Here is a 9,393-nt window from a genome sequence, read left to right as displayed (position 1 = left end):
GAGTTCGTGACCATGCCGGTGGGAGGCAGACACTGTGAACGCGGATGGGGGAGATGAGGTGGGGCAGATGGACGTGTGAGCTGAGGGCATGGCTAGGCCTTGGAGGCTGGTAACTTTGGCATCTAAAGGGAGTTCCCCTCCAATCAGAGCCTGGATGCACCACACCTGGGCTCACCTTTTTCACCGCTGTGCTTTGATGGTGTGCCAACAGATGCCAGCCTATCTGCTTTAGGCACTCGAGACGGGGGTGGAGGTGGTGGGGGGAGGGGGGCGGGGGAGTGGTGGTGCGGGTAACCAGAATTAAATAGCTTGCATCTCCTGCATCATTTGCATGCACTGGAAAATTTGGGTTTCCTATTTCTGTGTGACTGCTTTGCAATATGTCAGTGAGATACAGAAGAGTTGCCCTCTGCCTGTAATTAAAGGAGCATGAAGTAGCTAATAAGACGAGAGACTCTATACATAAAGACCCTCCATGACAAAGCCTTGTCTGTCTCTCTGACTGGTCCAACTGTAGGCCTACTGGCCCCTCAGCTTTCCTTCTGACATGGCCATCTCCTCTTTTCTCCCTCAGCTTCAGGTCTTGCCTCAGACATCACTTTCCTGCTTGTTTTTGTTTTTGTTTTTTAGATCAAAATCCTTACTCTACACTCTATAGTCTTATCATACCAGGTAGTTTTTTTCTCTTAAGACAGTTCTCTCTTTCTACTCCATACTACGTGATATGCTGAGTAGGTTCGGTTATTGTGTGAATCTCCCTGCTGGACGACAGCTCCTGGGAGAGATGAAGGTCCTCTAGGGCCACTGCCACCAGCCTTGCCTGGTGGGCAGGTGGGCACTCACTCAATGATGGACAAGAGATAGTCAGGAGAAGGGGTTCTCCACAGCTCCCGCTGAGGCACAATTCTGTCTTACCTCTGTTATAGCACTTTGCAGTGTATGAAGACTCGAGAAAGTTATATTATCGAATCTGTAGGACTTTTTCTTTTTCTTTTTAGTGTGTGTTGGTGTTTCCTGTGACTCTGTGAAGGGGTCAGAGCCCCTGGAACTGTGGGTGCTGAGAACTGAGGTGCAGGTCTCCTGGAAGAACAACTGGTGCTCTTAACTGCTCAGCCATCTCTCCAGCCCCAGGACCTCTTATTTTCAACAGTTTCATACACTCCATCCTGGCTTGGAGATTGCCCTGTACTTGAGGCTGGCCTCGAACCCCTGATCCTCCTGCTTCTACCTCCCAAGGGCTGAGGTTATTATGGAATTAAGTCATAGTACTCTGCTGAGATTTTTAAATTTACTACAGCTCTCTCTGTTTTTGACTTTTACATTAACATTTTTAATGTGTTCTTATATGTGTTTTTACATGACTTCCGGGGTACCACGTGGGTGCAGTGTTCTTCAGAGGTCAGAAGAGGGCGTTGGATTCCCTGGCAGTGTTACTAATGGCTGTGAGCCACTGTGTGTGTGCTGGCCATCAAGCTCAGGTCCTCTGCAAAAGCAGCAAGTACTCTTAACCACTAGACTCTCTCCCCAACTCCTTAAACTGTAGTGACAATTTTGGTTTCTTTTAAAACCCAGTTATGTTATGGGAATAGATTTGTTTGTTTGTTTGTTTTAAATCCCAGGTATGGACTATGGGGCTGCTTCAGATTGTTCACAACAGCTGACTACGATTTGTCTCGTGCTCTGGCAGGGGCATGATTTTGCCAGTTGATGGTAGTTTACATTTGGAATTCTGGGGACTCTTCAGAGGCTATATAAGTGCCAGAGCCCTGAGAGAGGAGAAGCCTTCTGCTTCCCCTGCTGCTGCTGGTTCCTGTTGTCGCCCTTTGTCAAGTGGTTGTGCTCAAAGCAATGGGAAGAAGAAATTGCACATCTGAATGGTGCACGTTATCGAGTTTGCTCCAAGGAACTGGACACCCTTAATCAGCAAGAAGTAGTCTAGAGAGCTCCATGCCCCCTTCCTTCTCTACCCTTCTTGCTTACCTACCCAGTGTTGGGGGTGTTGGAAGGGGTTGAGGTAGAGAGGGATGGTAGATAAAAGAACCCAATAAAGTAGTCAGAAGTACAGCTACATTAGACTAATGTAGTGTACAAAATAATGGCTTCCATCATGATATTTTTCAGACATATATCAGTGTGTCTTGATCATCTCTTCCTCTGCTGTTGTCCTACAGACTTTCTACTTCCTGTTGGTTCCAAATGCTCTCAAATTTTAGCAGCTAGGCACTGCAGCAGCAGCCTGTACTTTGATAGACAGAGACTTTCCATCATAAAAAAAAACAGTATTAACAGTATCAAATCAGAGCAGGGAGAGTATTTGGAGGGAAAAAAGGGAAGAAGAGCAATGTAATTAAAATACAATCTCAAAAGGAAACAAAAAACTTATCACCTGTCTCTGCTGTATTATTTGGTCACTTCCACTAAACAGTCCACTTAATGCCTTCATGCTGCGGAATGTCATGTATGTGAATGTCAACATGATAGCCCATGCACAGACAGCAGCATTGCCTTCTGAAGATGCTTCACATCACATCACACACACACACACACACACACACACACACACACACACACCACACACCACACACAGATAGACTCTTGCACACCAGTTTCCCCTGAAACTGAAACATTCCATCCTTTAGGGAAGCTCCATAAGCAAGAAGGTAAATAACTCAAAATACATTCAGGAAGTCCCTGAAACTGACCAGATTCACTAGGCCCCTCCATGCCAGAGCAAGCAATAAAAGCTGAGAGTCCTTATCAGAGGTGGAAGCTGAGCTTCGAAGAAGACTCTGGGACCAGACTAGATGCCTAGAAGCAGCAGAACTTGGAAAAGACACTCTCCAACCGGTTCAGCTGCCTGCAGGCTATGTGGTGTGCTCCAGGTTCCCAGCTTTTGTGAGCTGTCACCCATGCTGGGGTGGGCCTTGGTGATGCAGCCGTCTTTGAGCCATTTGTGCTCCTGTAGGTAACTCTTTACCCATACTCCTATTAGTAACCCCAGTAAAATTCATTGGTTCACCAAGTTGGACTTTGGTGGTATCTCTACTTTGGTCTGTTGTGGGTTCCCTATCTTGGGTTAGTAGATGTGTAGTTACATCTCCCTAGGAAAAGTCTTGTCACATGGCATGCTCATATACATATATTTTTAGATTGCAAATATGAGGAAAATAGCTAACATTGTGTCTTTCCCCCTCTCATTATCTGTTGTTCCTCTCCCTACCTTTGAACCATCTTCCCACTTAGAGTCCGGATTGTACACTCATACTCATGGCAGTACACTTCTTACAATGGTTATTTCTACAATGAGGAATTGAGAAGGTAGAGGACTTGTCTTGATCCTGAACCAGAGTTCAGAGTCTGAGCATCATTTTAGGCCTCTCGGCTGACTGAACTGGCTTGGTCAATGGTGGGGTCTTCCGTCTTCTGTCAGCCTATGGTAGCATGCAGTTGCTTAAGCTACAGCTAGATGGTCGATGCCTAGGAAGGACAACACTGGGGTAGCTACATCTTCTTGTTTTTATAATTTATATACTAGATAACAAGAGCTATTGTTTTGTTTTCTAGAGCTGACTCAGAGTCTGCCCTGAATGTTGTAATTCTGCTGGATGCCTTCCTACCTCTGACTGCTTGGCAAACCAGTCCCTGCCTCCCTTTGTACATTACCATTCCTTCCTCATGTTTGAGCTCTCTGTCAGTTCATTGGGCTTAGCTGATGAGCTCAGCGACTGCAAGCTGATTGAGCAAGACAATGGCCCTGATTCTCCAGGCACATACATAGCAGCATTGTCCTCTGCAGACCCTTGGTAATCATTGGCATCCCTTCAGAGAGCATTGGTGTCTCCACACTGAGCACTGACAGACTTCAGTCAATAGCTGTCGACAGGGCAGAACTGTATCATAGGAAACTGCAAAAGGAGTTTAAGAAGTAAGTCAGCGGGTTGGAAGGAGAACCATTGAGAGCTTTATACTGCTTATGCAGAAGACCCAAATTTGGTCCTCCATGATGGGAGTTCACAACCACCTCTAACTCCAGCAGCAGGGGATTTAATACTTATGGCCTCCAAAACACCTGCATTCACACATGTATACATACACACACACACACACACACACACACACACACACCATAAAAATAATTTTTAAGTCAGAAGTCAATGTAAATTTAAAATAATTCTGGACACAGTCTGAAAGACTTATTGTTGTGTATACACGGATGTGTGTGTGTGTGTGTGTGTGTGTGTGTGCATGCATGCATGCTACAATGTGTGTGTGGAGGTCAAGGAACAACATTTGGGTGTCAGTTCACACCATCCACCTTAAGATCTGTAGATCTTAACTCAAGTCCTAAGATTCATGCAGTAGCACCTTCACCTAATCCGTCTACACAGGCATCTTCATGCAGTAGCACCTTCACCTAATCCGTCTACACAGGCATCTGGACAAGTTCTCAAGGTGCTATCTTTTTGCTCAAGGAAATTCATCTGTAGCAAAACAAAACAGTTATTTTGTTGTTATCATCTAAATGACAAATTGTCTCCCTGGGCTCTATCACTGAGCCACATCCTTAGTACAAATGACGACATTTTTATATGAACCAGCAAGTACAACATTAGAAATTGTAAGACAATTGTTTATGGATCAGTATTTATTGAAATTTTATTCAGTGTTTGGTGATTGTCACTATAGAGAGTCTCCTGCTTATCTTGATTATACATAGTTCTTTCCTGTTTTCTGTCTTCTAATACTTCAGAGACATCAGTAATGAATAACAGTAGGGCTTATCTCAGGAAAAGAGAAAAAGGTTCAGTGAGCGGTCACCATTCTAGGGAGGCCTTGACACCCCCAAGGGGTTTCATTTTTTCTTTCCATTGTTTGCTTGAGATCAGACACGTTAATGATATTCCACACAATGCAGCTGACGCTGGTCACCATGCTGTGTGTGTGTTACTACATCCTCAAGTGCCCCCTTTGCTTTGTTTATTTTGAGACATGGTCTTAAGTTGCAGGCTAGCCTTGAACTTCCCCTGTAGCCTAGGCAAGTCTTGAACTTGAGAGAGCTTCCAGCCTTAGCTGGAATTAGTGGGCTCTGCCAGAGGATTACAGCTTAACCTTAGTTATCAATGTGTTCTAACAGGGTATCGTAGTGGAAGGCAACAAAGTGGAACCAAGGAGGAAAATACAATTTCATCTTCCCACGGGCATCAGAGATTTTGACAGTAGATTTAGAACAGGAAATGCCCAGATTAAAAACGAGAAACAGCAGGAGAAGATCCCAGGCCAAAGGTGCCAAGTGAGCATAGACCCTGAGGTTAACTGTGCATTTGCATATAGGAGGGGAAAGAAGTAAGAGCTGTTTGGTGGCCAGAAGCGAAGCATTTGACTGACATGTGAAGGATTTCCATATTAAGTGGAAAGTGTTTGAAAGCAAGCTGGATGTGGTGCATACCTGTAATGCCAGCACTTAGGAGGTAGAGACAGGAGGATCAGGAGTTCAAGACCATCCAAAACTATATACTGTATTTGAATCCCACTGGGGCTACATGAGACAGTCTTTAAAAGTTCATTTAAAGGGGCAAGCCTGATGGCATGAGTTTAATCGTCGGAACCCGTGCTAAAGAAAAAGTACACAGAGAACAGTGGCTCCAGTGATTCCACAAGCTGTCTTCTGACTTTTGTATGCATTCTATGGCACCTGTGCACACCTATAATAAATATAAAAATCCAAAGGCGCATCAGATCATTGAACTCGAGGCACGTCTGTCTATCTTTGTCATTGCAAAGGATGGAGACAGTACAGAATTCTAGACTAGAGAAGATGTCCCTTCGTTAGTGGTAGGAACGTGAAGAGGAGAGGATAAATTCAAGAGTCCTTTGTATGCATCAGTGTGTGTGTTGGCTGCTACTCAGACGGAACAGGAGTACAGAAAGGGATGTGTGCACATGTGCAGTGGGGATTGGGGTTTCTAGCTCAGGTAACAATGTTGGTGTTAAACATCCAGGCTATGCATGGAAAGTGAGATGTTTTCTTTATTTCAGATGAGATTGTGGTAGAGTTGGTAGGCCAGGAAGAAGGTAAAGCATTGGGTTTTGTTTGTTTGATTAATTGATTTTACTTAATGCATGTTATGGGAGAGCATGACCATGGGAAGCCGAAGGATAACCCAGAAGACTTAGTTCTCCCTGCCTGTCCTCTGGGTCCCAGGGATTGAATCTAGGTTTGTCAGGCTTGGTGACAAGTGCCTTTACCTCCTGAGCCATCTTGCTGGTCCCAAAGTATTTGGTTTTAAGTACTGGGAAAATTAAGAATAGCCAAGGATAGGGCTGGAGAGATGGCTCACTGGTTAAGAATGCGTATTGCTCTTGAAAAAGACATAAGTTTTATCCCTTGGATCTACATCAGGAGGCTCACAACCATTTGTAATTCCAGCTCCTGAGGGATCCAAGGCCTTAAGCCTCTGCAGGGCAGGCACCTGCAGTCATGTGTACAAACTCACAAAGAAACATACACACATATACTTAATTACAAAAATAACAATTTTCTTAAAAGAAGAGCTTAGGATAATTTTAATTTATATGTTAGCAGTTGGAAATAGAGACTTTAAAGACAATTGGGATTTGGCAATAAATATGACAGCAGCCTACAGTGTTTAAATTATATGTAATATTGGAAATTTACCCTGGGTAAATTTACCCAGGGTTGGAATGATGATTAGAAAAGGCCTTAAAGTTACATGGCTCATTACCTGTTCAATAGTTGACACACAGTATATAACATTTATTGAGATCTGGGTTTGGGGCTGAATATGAATGTGGTATAATTATATTTATATGAAAATATTATATTGAGACCCATTGTTTTGTTTGCTAACCAAAACTTTAAAAGTTAAAAAAAGAAAGAGAAGATATTGAGTCTGTTCTGGTTTTACTTTGTTGATTCCAGGAATTGTGTGATCTGTCAGTGAGTCTGTCTAGGGTCAATCCAGTATTTACCACTTTACCCAGGGCCTGGAATAGATTGGGATACCAACCAAATTGTAAGACAGTTCAGTGTGAATGTGGGATTGGAGTGGGAGCACCCTGGTGTCAGCTGATTAGTTCCTAATAGCCTCTGGGTGCCTTGGGAAGTCAGCAGCATCCTCCTCCTCGTTCATCTCATAGAACAAGCACAGAGAAGGGAAATCGAGTGTATTGTTTAGATTCCTTGCCACCTTCTCTTCCCTGTTCACATTTTCTGACTGGGTCAACTTTATATCTGACACACCCACCTGTTATCAGCTGAGCCTGCCAGGGCTTCTTGGAGTGGAGCACCCACCTAGGGCCTTCCCCTGGCTAATTGTCATTCCATTACCCGGGTTGAGTCATTCTTCAGTGGCCATTCAAGGTCATCGGATGTTTGCTCCCATTTCCTGAGGAAGCTGAAGTGCTTACAGCAGCAGACAACAAGGTCTGTCCTGTCCACCTCCAGAGAGAAAATCAGCCATCTTTGAGATCCCACGTGGATGAGGGAAGGAGGGAGAAGTGGAAAGATTAAATATCGTTATCAGTACCCTCAGCCATAGCTGTTGATTCTGTCCATAGCCATCTGGGTAACTGCCTTTAGCTCCTGGCATCCTGGATCCTCTTTCCATCGGGTCATGACCTTTAGAGAAAACCAAGTGTAGGTCAACCCTCACTTCTGCTAGACCGTGGTGTTTGCAGCACACAAGCTGCCTTCCGATACGTGACCCATTCCTACCTTTTCCACTTGGCATGCTTCTACCTTCTCTTCAGTCCCACATTTTAAATCTTTGAGATATTACCCCTAAACTGTAGCTTCTCTACAGTTATTTTTTTTTCTCTAATGCTAAAACCTGCCATCATTCCACAGTCTTCTGTGGTCATACCTTAAGGTTTCCCTCTCCATAGTTCACCTTGAGGTATCAATTGCTCATTTCCTGAGTGGGGTACAATGAGTGCACCTAGGGCATTGGGCCTCAGCTTCACTTACAGAGCTGGGGGAAGTGAATGGGCCACTTGACTATGCCAAATCACGATTCTAAGATGAGAATACCACTGACAAACACTGCACTAAGCATTTATTTAGGTTATTATATGTGATTGCCACCATCAAGACTGAGGGTGCTCTTACCTCTGTTTCCCGGATGAGGATCCTGAAGTTAAACGAGAAAATTTGTTTAAGAATCAGTGACTAGATTCAAGCGTGTGTCCCTTTTTTCTAGCTTTATTGAGGAACAAATGACAAAAATGGTATGTGTTTAAGTTCTGCGTATTCATTTTATGTTGCCATATCAAAATACGCCAAGGCTGGGCCAGCTCCATGGCTGAGAGGGTAAAGGCCATTGCTGCCAAGCCCGATGATCTGAGTTTAATCTCCTAGACCCATGGTGGGAAGAGAACAGATTCCTGAAAGTTGTCCTCTGACTTCCACGTGCCCCGCCCTATCCCCAAATCAATACAAATATAATAAGCAAAGCAAAACAAAATGTTTGTAACTAACCATCCTAAGGAGGAGAGGTTGTTCAGGGTGGAACATTTGATTGCAGATCAAATGAAGAGGCTTATTTAGAGCAGAGTTGTGGTGGCATGCACATTTTGGGGAAAATCTCTGAGTCTGAGGCCAGCATGGTCTACATAGAGAGTTCTAGGCCAGCCAGGGCAACATGGTGAGACCTCATCTCAAAAAGAACAAAAAGAGGCTTCTTTTGACATGCACTTTTGGGGGTCCTTAGTAAAGGGCGCTAACATCAATACACTAACTATAGCATGCTGAAACGCAGGAAAGCAAGCCAGCTGTGTGCAGGAGGGCCACGTGAGTGAGGAGGTCTCCAGGGTCCCAGGAGAACTACATTATGGTCATTGTCTTCTAAGTGTAGGGATTCTGTAAAGCTCCACCTCTGAAGGTAGGCTGTACCATCAGATAGGTCAGGAGTCTGACGCCTGCCTCTTTGGTAGAAAAACTTAAACAACACTACTGATTTGACATCTGTGTACATGAATCACCATAGTAAAGCCAGTTAACACATTTATCACCTTGTGTGCATTAATTTTGTCAGTTAATGACTGCCAACCAATATCCCAGAAAAGGTACAAGGGACTCAAATTGACCAGGATCTTTTTTTTTTTATCCTGTTTTAAAGAAATATTTTAGTATCTATTATTGTGCAAAAGAAATCTTCTTAAATATTAATCCTTAAAAACGGCCTGTGGTTTAAAGTTTTAAGATCATTTTCTTGTCAAGGAAAAGAAGAGAAAGTAAAGAGGTTTCATGATAATAGTCAAAGGGAAGAAATAGGCCAGAGAAAAGAAAATAAAGAAAAAGATGGGGCTGGAGAGATGGCTCAGTGGTTAAGAGCACTAACTGCTCTCCCGAAGGTCCTGAGTTCAAATCCCAGC

This window comes from Mastomys coucha, unplaced genomic scaffold (genome assembly GCF_008632895.1).
Source record: "Mastomys coucha isolate ucsf_1 unplaced genomic scaffold, UCSF_Mcou_1 pScaffold22, whole genome shotgun sequence".
NCBI lineage: Eukaryota > Metazoa > Chordata > Mammalia > Rodentia > Muridae > Mastomys > Mastomys coucha.
Note: the sequence above shows the minus strand (reverse complement) of the source record.